Raw genomic sequence first — 8,505 nt, forward strand, 5'->3', positions numbered from 1 at the left:
CCCTCCCTTTATTAGCAACATTATATAAATAAACAAGTATTTAACAGCAAAATACAGGAGTACCCCTGCAATGCACCTGAGGATAACTTGCATTAAGTGATAAATAACCTTCACAGAGACAAATTAAATTAATTGAGGTGATCAGGTATCACAGGCACAAAAAAGGTGTGGGCTGGATTGTAGTGGTTGCTTGTGGCAAAGAAGATCTTGCTCTACTGTCCTGTGACCGTACATCAGACTGAGGTGCAGACAGGGGTTTTCAGCAATGCTTTCTGAAGTGCTGATAACATTTGGATAAGGTGCCTGTATGAAACTTCTGAAGTGCTCATATGAGGAAAGCCTTGGTCCTTAGTAACTGTAAGTTGCTTGTCATCCTTTGTCAGCAAGCTCTTGCTCATTGCTGGCAACCTGCAGGAGGAAGATAGCACTATCTGTGTCTGTGCAGGCTAATGCCTGCCTGCAGAAAAATGCACTGAGCCTTTGGGCTAACAGAACATTCCACTTGCCCAGCCTGAAACCACTGGATGAAAATTACTAAAGGGGATGCACTATTATCTACCCAGTGGCACTAGAGACCTAGTAGACCCTGGATGGGTCAGGATCAGGAGCATTGTATGCCTCTCAGGAGAAGATCACTCTGGGCTGGGAGGTTACCATGGCAGGGTAAGTCATGTCACCTATCCAGTTGTGGCAGAAGCGATGCTATCTGTGAGTGAGTAGTTTGCTAGGTAGGGGAATCTCCATCAACATAAAGTGCAACATCAGGCACCAGTCAAATCTGTTATTTGTATGTGAACCTGACTACAAACAAGGTGAGCAGCTCCTGAACTACCTATGGACCAGCTACATAGCTCTGATTAACACTGCCCAGAAGGACCTGAGCTGGGCAGCACCAGCAATAACCAATTGCTCTCTTCTTCAGAGAAAAGCAGTGTCAGGAGCACAGATTTGGGCAGTCACATAAGATTAACCATGGAGAAATATTAACTGTGCTGTAAATCTGAATGACAAAAGGAAAGTATAATAACACAAACATAGCCCATGCACCCTCAAAGTGACCTGCTCTTTGCAAAGATATTGCTTTTTGCCATGAGAAAAAGATCATCTCACAGAGACTACACTGAAAATGCCCTAAGGGAAAGAAAAGGCACATTGGTCAATGATAGGTGCAGAGACGGAATAACTCAGACTATAATTAAGGGGGAAAAGTTTCACTGCTCTCCTGATCTATTCTTAATACGCCAAAATGATTTATCAGAGACTTTAATTACATGAAGGAGTTAAGAGCTTATTTCTCTTTCCTATGAAGGAAAGATCACTGATGAGCTGCAACCAGGGGAGCATGCCACACTGAGACAACAACCTTTGCTAAAATACTTGGGAGAACAGAACCACAGTTTGAACTCTGCCCACTGAAAATAAGATTAAAGGTTATTGCTCATTATAAGTGCATGCTAGAGAAAACAGAAGAGCTTGTACTGATATTCACAGGGCTAAAAAATGGGTTGCAGACTTAGAACTTGAAGCTCCTGTAAGTTTTATGGGAATGAGGAAAAATCTACGTGGCTATAGGCCAAGCATAGCTCCTGGGTCTCTGTACATGCAAATAAGTTGCACCTAAATTTGGCATATGAATTTTGCTGATTTCATTCTGAATATTTTGCACAACATTAGGAAGTGTTGCAAAGCATGATGTCAGTGAAGAATGAGGAGGGAAAATACTGACAATTAAGTAAGCTTCAGAAAAAGCTATGAAAACTGCATAGCACAGCCTGCACAAGATCTTTCAGAACCAGTGCCTAAGTCTCTGTTTGAGCTCTTGTCCTGCTTGAGAGGTGTCTTAGTGCACGCAAATGTTTTGCTGATTGACTGGATACCAAGAAAAAATGAATTCCAAATCAGCTATAAGAACAAATGCAGTTGTTTATATAGCAATATAATAAAGGAAAATAGCATACAATATGATAAAAGGATTCAGTACTAGTTATTATGCACAATATGATGAAAGAGCAATAGGAGCAAAGCATGAAATCATTACTGCAAAGCATTACAGAGACTAAGCAAAGGATACATCACCAATTACCACTTCATGCAAGCCCCATTGCAGGTGGCACCAGGAGTCTCTCAGTGCATCCACCTGTAGGTGAGGCTTCTGGCCCAGTCCCAGAACTTGCCCACCTTTATACTCAGTGAAAACCAAAAACAGTTTACCTATCTAGTGTATGTAATTTTTTAAGTTTAGGCTAAGTGCAGATGTGCACTGTCTCATGATTTGTAAGATACACACATGGTGGAGTGTTGGCCAGGCACCCAAGTATGGTGGAGTTGCCGTCATGACATAGCTGCACACAATATTTATTGTCTGGATGGTTCTGCTCATATCTTGCTTGTTCAGGGGGCTCAGGACAAACACCACCTGCTCATTAAAGTTGTCCCTGAGCTCTCTGTCCAAGACTTTTTCAAAAGCAGCAATCAATTAAATAGATTTTGACCGCACATGAGTGTATGTGCTACTGTATTACCTGTGTGTGCTTTTAGTCTCTGAAAAATGAGGTGCCACAAACCAGATGCAGGGATGTTTAGCTCCATCTTCTAACCTTATCCACAGGAGGCAAGAGACTAGAATAAAAATGTGTTCTCTGTGCCTACCACCTAACTCTCACACAACCTATGATACAGCTGTGCTGTGGGACAATTGCAAACCTGTAATTTCTTCCTGCGGATGAAGGCCCTGGGGTGATTTACAAAGCAAGCAACTGCAGCTGTTTTGGCTAGCTTTCACCATTTTGAATCAGATCCTGTAATTGTTTAGCACATATCTGTTTCATGCAGCCAGGAGTACAGTGTCTGATGGCCTGAGGCAGAATTTCTAATTTGCCCAAATAACATTCAGCATAAGCTCCATATGATAATTAATCAGTGGTCATTAAAGTAAGAGATACATATGATGTCTCTGATGTTTATTAAAGCCTTTTCATGTCATTTTAATCACAGTATTGCCATGGCAGGATTTCCTTTTATTTAAAACAAATTTTGTGCCTTACAAAGTGTTTTGGGGTTTGGTTTTTTTTTCTCCCAGGTGCCTGAGAGTCATTTCTAATGATTATTTCTCTCTCTTAATAGTTTAGGATAATGATTATGGAAGCAGCACTGTGATAAAAATAGTCCCTAGATCAGGAGCCTCATACATCTCAGATGCAAATGTTTGGGTTTCCTTAAGCTTCGGTACAGACATTAGGCAGCATTACTGCTCCAGAACATTCATTCCCCAGAAAATGCAACAGGACTAAGCCTCTCTGAAGTAAGAACAGATAAAGTAAAAAAGACCAAAAAACGGGGGGGGGGGGGATGAAACAAAATCAGCCAACTCAGGGATCAAAAAAGGAGTATCAGATTTTCCAGAACTCCAAACTCACAATTTAAAGCACGATGAATTTGCAGTCTACACTCACATCAAATCAAGAAGAAATTGATTTTTTTATGAGGAAAATGAAAGGTTATCCTGCTGCATGTTTCAGTGTCTTGAACAACAGCTTCAAAACTCATTTTCACAAGGCATCTGGGGATTTGGGGCCAGATCCTCAGTGCTATTTAGGTATGAAACTGACTGAAATCGCCAGCAGTGAAGGAAAAGGGAAGGAAGCAGAGCACTTGGCTCTAGTGACTCCTCAAGACAGGTGGGAATAAGAGGAGCCTGAGAATGCAACTCCTGACTGGTGAGGACAGGGAATATTTAAGATGTCTGTGGTGCATGAGATAAGAGCTGGGCTATTCAAAAGAGCAGAAGTTAAGCTTTACAGGAAGTTTAGGCAAGGTATTTTGTGTTATTTCTGTCCTGTTACACTCTCTCAAATTTTCTTTTGGATGGTCCTGTGTTTACACAACAGAAGGTGAACACAGAGATGAGTTAATACCTTTCATTACTAAATCAAAGCATTTGCTCTCCATCAAGGGATAAAATATAGCCACAAGACCAACTTTAGCTCATGACCTGCCATGGCATGATAGTACTCTTTAGCGTTCTAATATGGCATGGCAAAGTTAAGATTCTAATTGCAGTAGCAAGCTAAAGGGAAGATTTAGAAACATATCAAAGCATACATATACTTTCTACAGATACATTTTCACCTTTACATATTCATTTTTTTAGCCTTTCCTGATCTAGTTTTTCTTTCTGCACCACAGTATCTGAATTTTACAGGTTAACTGTCTCCCACATATATCGTACCAGCTTCAGCACTTTTTGACGTTATAGTAATATCACTTTACAGTTTAAAGCTTGCACTTGGTTGCTACCCAAAACCAACCTCCTAAATAAGTCCAAGCATTGTAACTTCACAGAAATGTCATGTCTTCAGGAGGGATATTTTTCTAACAAGCAAAATCACTTTAATCTTTTCTTGGTAAAGAACTAGCTGCTGCATATATCATCCCATCTGCAATTCATTCGCTTACATTGAATATGGGCCTCTCAAGCAGCTAGTTTCTTCTACTTGTAGCTCTGCAGAGCTGAAAATCTTTGAAGGGCTGGCACCTACCAAAACCCCCACTTCAAGAAACTGTGCTATTTCAGACAGTTCATCTGTATCTATTGCATGCTCATTTTGGCTGGGACGGTGTTAAGTTTTGCTTTACCTATTAAACCGTCTTTATCTCACCCCACTAGTTTTCTCCCCTTTACCCTTCTGATTCTCTCCTCCATCCCGACATGGGGCGGGGGGCTTGGGGAGGGGGGGTGCGGGGAGTGTGCAAGTGGCTGCATGGTGCTTAGTTGCCAGCTGGGGTTAAAACACGACAGTCCTTTTTGGTGCTCAGTGGGGGGTTCGAAGGGTTCAAGATAATGACAGATTTGATTGGAATGTGCCAGATCAAATTTATAGCTGTTATTGCTGTTTAGCTATTGGCAGGCTCCTGTGCTTGCTATGGGGCTTGCTTGCTCTTTGTATATTTCAGTTTAACACTTGTTAGAAGCTGCTTTTTGCTTTCACTGCTTGCAGTACTGGCGTACTGCACATCATCTTACTCTGCTGTGTCTGGGAACATTTTGATGACAGCAGTGGCAATGCAGCTGGGCTGGCAGGTGACCAGGACATCGCAGCTGTTTCTGTGCTGCCATACTGGACAGGCTGGAACTCCAGTGTGAACTCAAGGCAAAGGGACTGTGACCTGTGGATGAGTCCACATGGAAGCAGGACACCCCGAAGCATCTGTGGCCATGGATAAGTCCACACCAAAGCAGGTCCACTGTAGATGAATTGTAGAGGAATTATAGAGGAATGAAGCTGGGTTAATTAACATTGGTAATATACAGCTGTGGGCTGGCTTCAGGGGCGGCGGGTTGGCCGATGTGGATAATGTGCAGCTGTGGCTGGTTCTGTTAAGGGGTTACATAGCTCTAAGGGGTATGGAAGAGGTGAAGAGAGACCTGGAAGAAGCAGAGGGAGGAGATAGAGTATCCTGCATGCAGGAGAGACAGGGATAACCCCTGGGGGAAGAAGGGTGCCTGGATGAGGAGAGGCTGGCTGGAAGAGGAGTCTGGAGAAGAAAGAATACAGATGCAGCAGAGGCAAGAAGCAGGGTGGACTGACCTGAAGAGGATTAAGAAACAGCACGGACAGTAGATGAACTTCTGAAACCCTGTGGGGGATTAGTGGTTGTGCCGGGGCAAGGTCTGAGAACTACTAATTGAAGTTAACCTGGTATGGGGTGGTAAAAGCCTTGTTGCAGCTGGCTAGTTTTGAGAGTGCTGCGACAGTCCACATCAGTGTGTTTGTAGCCAGTTACGTCTGTGCCGCAGCAGGTATACCTCTGAAGGGATTGTGGCCCAAGGATCAGTCCGCACGGGAGCAAATACACCTCAAAGCATCTGTGGCTGTGCGTGAGTCTATGCTGCAGCAGGTATACCCCTGGAGAGACTGTGGCTCACAGATAAGGCTCCACTTGGAGCACATACAACTCTAAGGGGTTGCAGTCTGTGGATAAGCCCAAGCTGGAGCAGGGAGAAGGGGAGAAGTTCATTGCAAAGTTAAATGTGATGGTCTGGTTCAAAGGGAGCTTGTAATGGAAATACCTTTAAATTGCTGTAACCCATTATTTGAGCTACAATATTTGACTTGTAGGAACCACCTGAACCAATAGAGGACAAGTCTTACAAGAAGCAGTGCAAGTGCAGCAGTGACCTGACCTGAGCTGTCTTTGGTGCTCAGTAAGTCCATGCAGCACATCACCTCTCCTGTGCTAAGTGGCCACCGTAACAGATAGAGCCCAAAGTCATGGACTACATGAACTCAGTGGACACTTTACAGGGCTGTCCCATGGACTAGGGGACTGATCTGTGTATTATATCAAAGAATGGGGAGGGTGGCTCTGGTTAATGAGGATTTATTGGATAACATGGGACCTAAGGATGATGTATATGGTATGGAATAAGGGGTAGAGAATGTGCTTCTTTTGGCTGGGGTAGAGTTACTTTTCTTCATGGTAACTTTTATGGGTCTATGTTTTGGATTTGTGCTGAGAACAGTGTTGATAACGCAGAAATGTTTTCGTTACTGCTGAGCAGCATTTACACTGAGCCAAGGCCTTTCCTGCCTCTCACCCCATCCCACCAGCGGGGGGTGGGGGGAGAGGGGGGCGGGGGCACCAGAAGCTGGGAGGTGACACAGCCAGGACAGTGACCCCAACTGACCAAAGGGATATCAGTACCACATGGCATCATGCTTGGCAATAAAAGCCAAGGGAAGAAGGAGGAAGGGGGGATGTTTGGACTTACGGTGTTACATGTGATAGAGCCCTGCTTTCCTGGTGATGGCTGAGCACCAGCCTGCCAATGGGAAGTAACGAGTGAATTCTTTGTTTTGCTTTGCTTGTGCATGTGTTTTTTGCTTTACCTATTAAAATTCTTTTATCTCAACCCATGAGCTTTCTCAGTTTTACCCTTCTGATTCTTTCCCCCATCCCCACACAGAGGGAGAGAGTGAGCAGCTGTGTGGTGCTTAATTGCTGGCCAGGGTTAAACCATGACACATTGCCACAGAAATCATTCACCACAGTATTGCTTTTGATGCTAAAATAAAGTGGCAGCTCCTAACAAAATCAGAAGATAAAATGACAAACTACTTAATCTGTTTCAGCTCCAGGGGTTCAGACTTCTTGTAAGTACTTACTTTAGCCCTTCACCAGGACTAAACTTTACTACTTGAAAACCCCACCAGAAGAGCTCTTCTTACCTGACCCCTGTCACGTAAACACACACACAACAGGATTACTCAGGCAAGAACGATTTGGGTAAATAAATATAACATAAAGATTACATGTCATTCAGCTGATGTTCTCATAGGCTACCATATGTGCTACTTGGAACAGTGAGATGGATTTTAACACAATAACTTGAAGTATTTTACTATTCTTAATATTTGGTACATCGATGAAATAACATTCATGTGGTAAAGCAAATACCCATTTAAAATTAACAGAGACAATGCTCTATGAGACAGTGTAGTTAATGTTACAGAACCAGGTTTTATCTTTCCTTTTTGATAAGGAAACAGCCAAAATATATCCTGTAATATCTGCTGCTATGCTTGCAGAATCCCTTGGTGCAAGTGGCTTGTTTAAAATTATGTATTTTAATGCTGATTTCTGTGGTTCTCAGCAGGATTTAGGGCTTCAAACCCTGAAAATTCTACAGGGGAATTTTGCTTTTCCAGCGTCTTCTTTTGATGAGCTGGTTGGTTGGCTTCTTAAAAAAAAAAAAAAAAGGGCGGGGGGGGAGAAGAATAAGATCTAAATACAAGTTTTAGAAAAATGTTAACCCTAAAAGGTAATCCAAGCAAGAGCTTCAATAGAGTAACACAGACATATGTTTGAAGAGAACATTATAATGCTCTGGTTTTGCTTCAAGCTCAGCATTCTTTTTCACTTACCCTTGCAGCTGTGTAAAGTAGCAAATACGGGAGGGGAAGTCAATGCTGGCAGCTTTTCAACTCTCTTTCTTATGAGCTGTTTTCAGTGACAAACTGGGAGCTCCTCTGTGCTTTTCCTAAAGAGCCTAGAGATACCTTTCCTCTGAGATTGGCTGGCAGGTACAGAAGATCCCATTCTGGCAGAAGGTATCAGAAGTGGTTGTTCTACCACAGGGCATCTGTGAGTCCTGGGACCAGGAGTGGGTCTCAGCAGCCAGCTCTGCACGTGCCTTTCACCACCTTGGTCCTGGGGCTGGTCACCAGCCACTCCACACAGGAGCACGAAGCTCAGAAGTGCAGAGGAGTCCCCAGGCTGGGGGCAAAGCCTGAGGAGCACAGCATGGAGACCAATCATCCTGTCCAAGCTGTCAGTGCTCTGGGGCAAAGCATGAGTCGAGCTGGGGGCTGTGACAGTTTGCCTGTTCTGCAGGGCTGGGTAAGGCTGCAGTGGGGAAGATGCTCGCTGTTTGACAGCTCAACATCTCTGTTATTGTGCAAGGTGGGAGCAAGTGCTGGACAGTCGCTTCTTGCCCACAGGCTG

General features: G+C 43.6%; 1 long non-coding RNA gene across 2 annotated transcripts; it reads left to right on the forward strand.

Annotated features, from left to right (window-relative positions):
• The first annotated feature begins 448 nt into the window (after positions 1 to 448).
• LOC106630972 (uncharacterized) lies at positions 449 to 6,599 on the forward strand. 2 transcript variants are annotated; one of them, XR_008730726.1, is made up of 3 exons: positions 449 to 663; positions 5,055 to 6,205; positions 6,563 to 6,599. It is a non-coding gene; the product is annotated as an uncharacterized LOC106630972 (long non-coding RNA). The 2 variants fall into 2 exon arrangements; XR_008730725.1 differs by lacking the exon at positions 6,563 to 6,599 and having other exon boundaries at positions 5,055 to 5,239; positions 6,120 to 6,556.
• Positions 6,600 to 8,505: the final 1,906 nt, after the last annotated feature.

The sequence above is a fragment of the Falco cherrug genome, chromosome 2 (assembly GCF_023634085.1).
Source record: "Falco cherrug isolate bFalChe1 chromosome 2, bFalChe1.pri, whole genome shotgun sequence".
Taxonomy (NCBI): Eukaryota; Metazoa; Chordata; class Aves; order Falconiformes; family Falconidae; genus Falco; species Falco cherrug.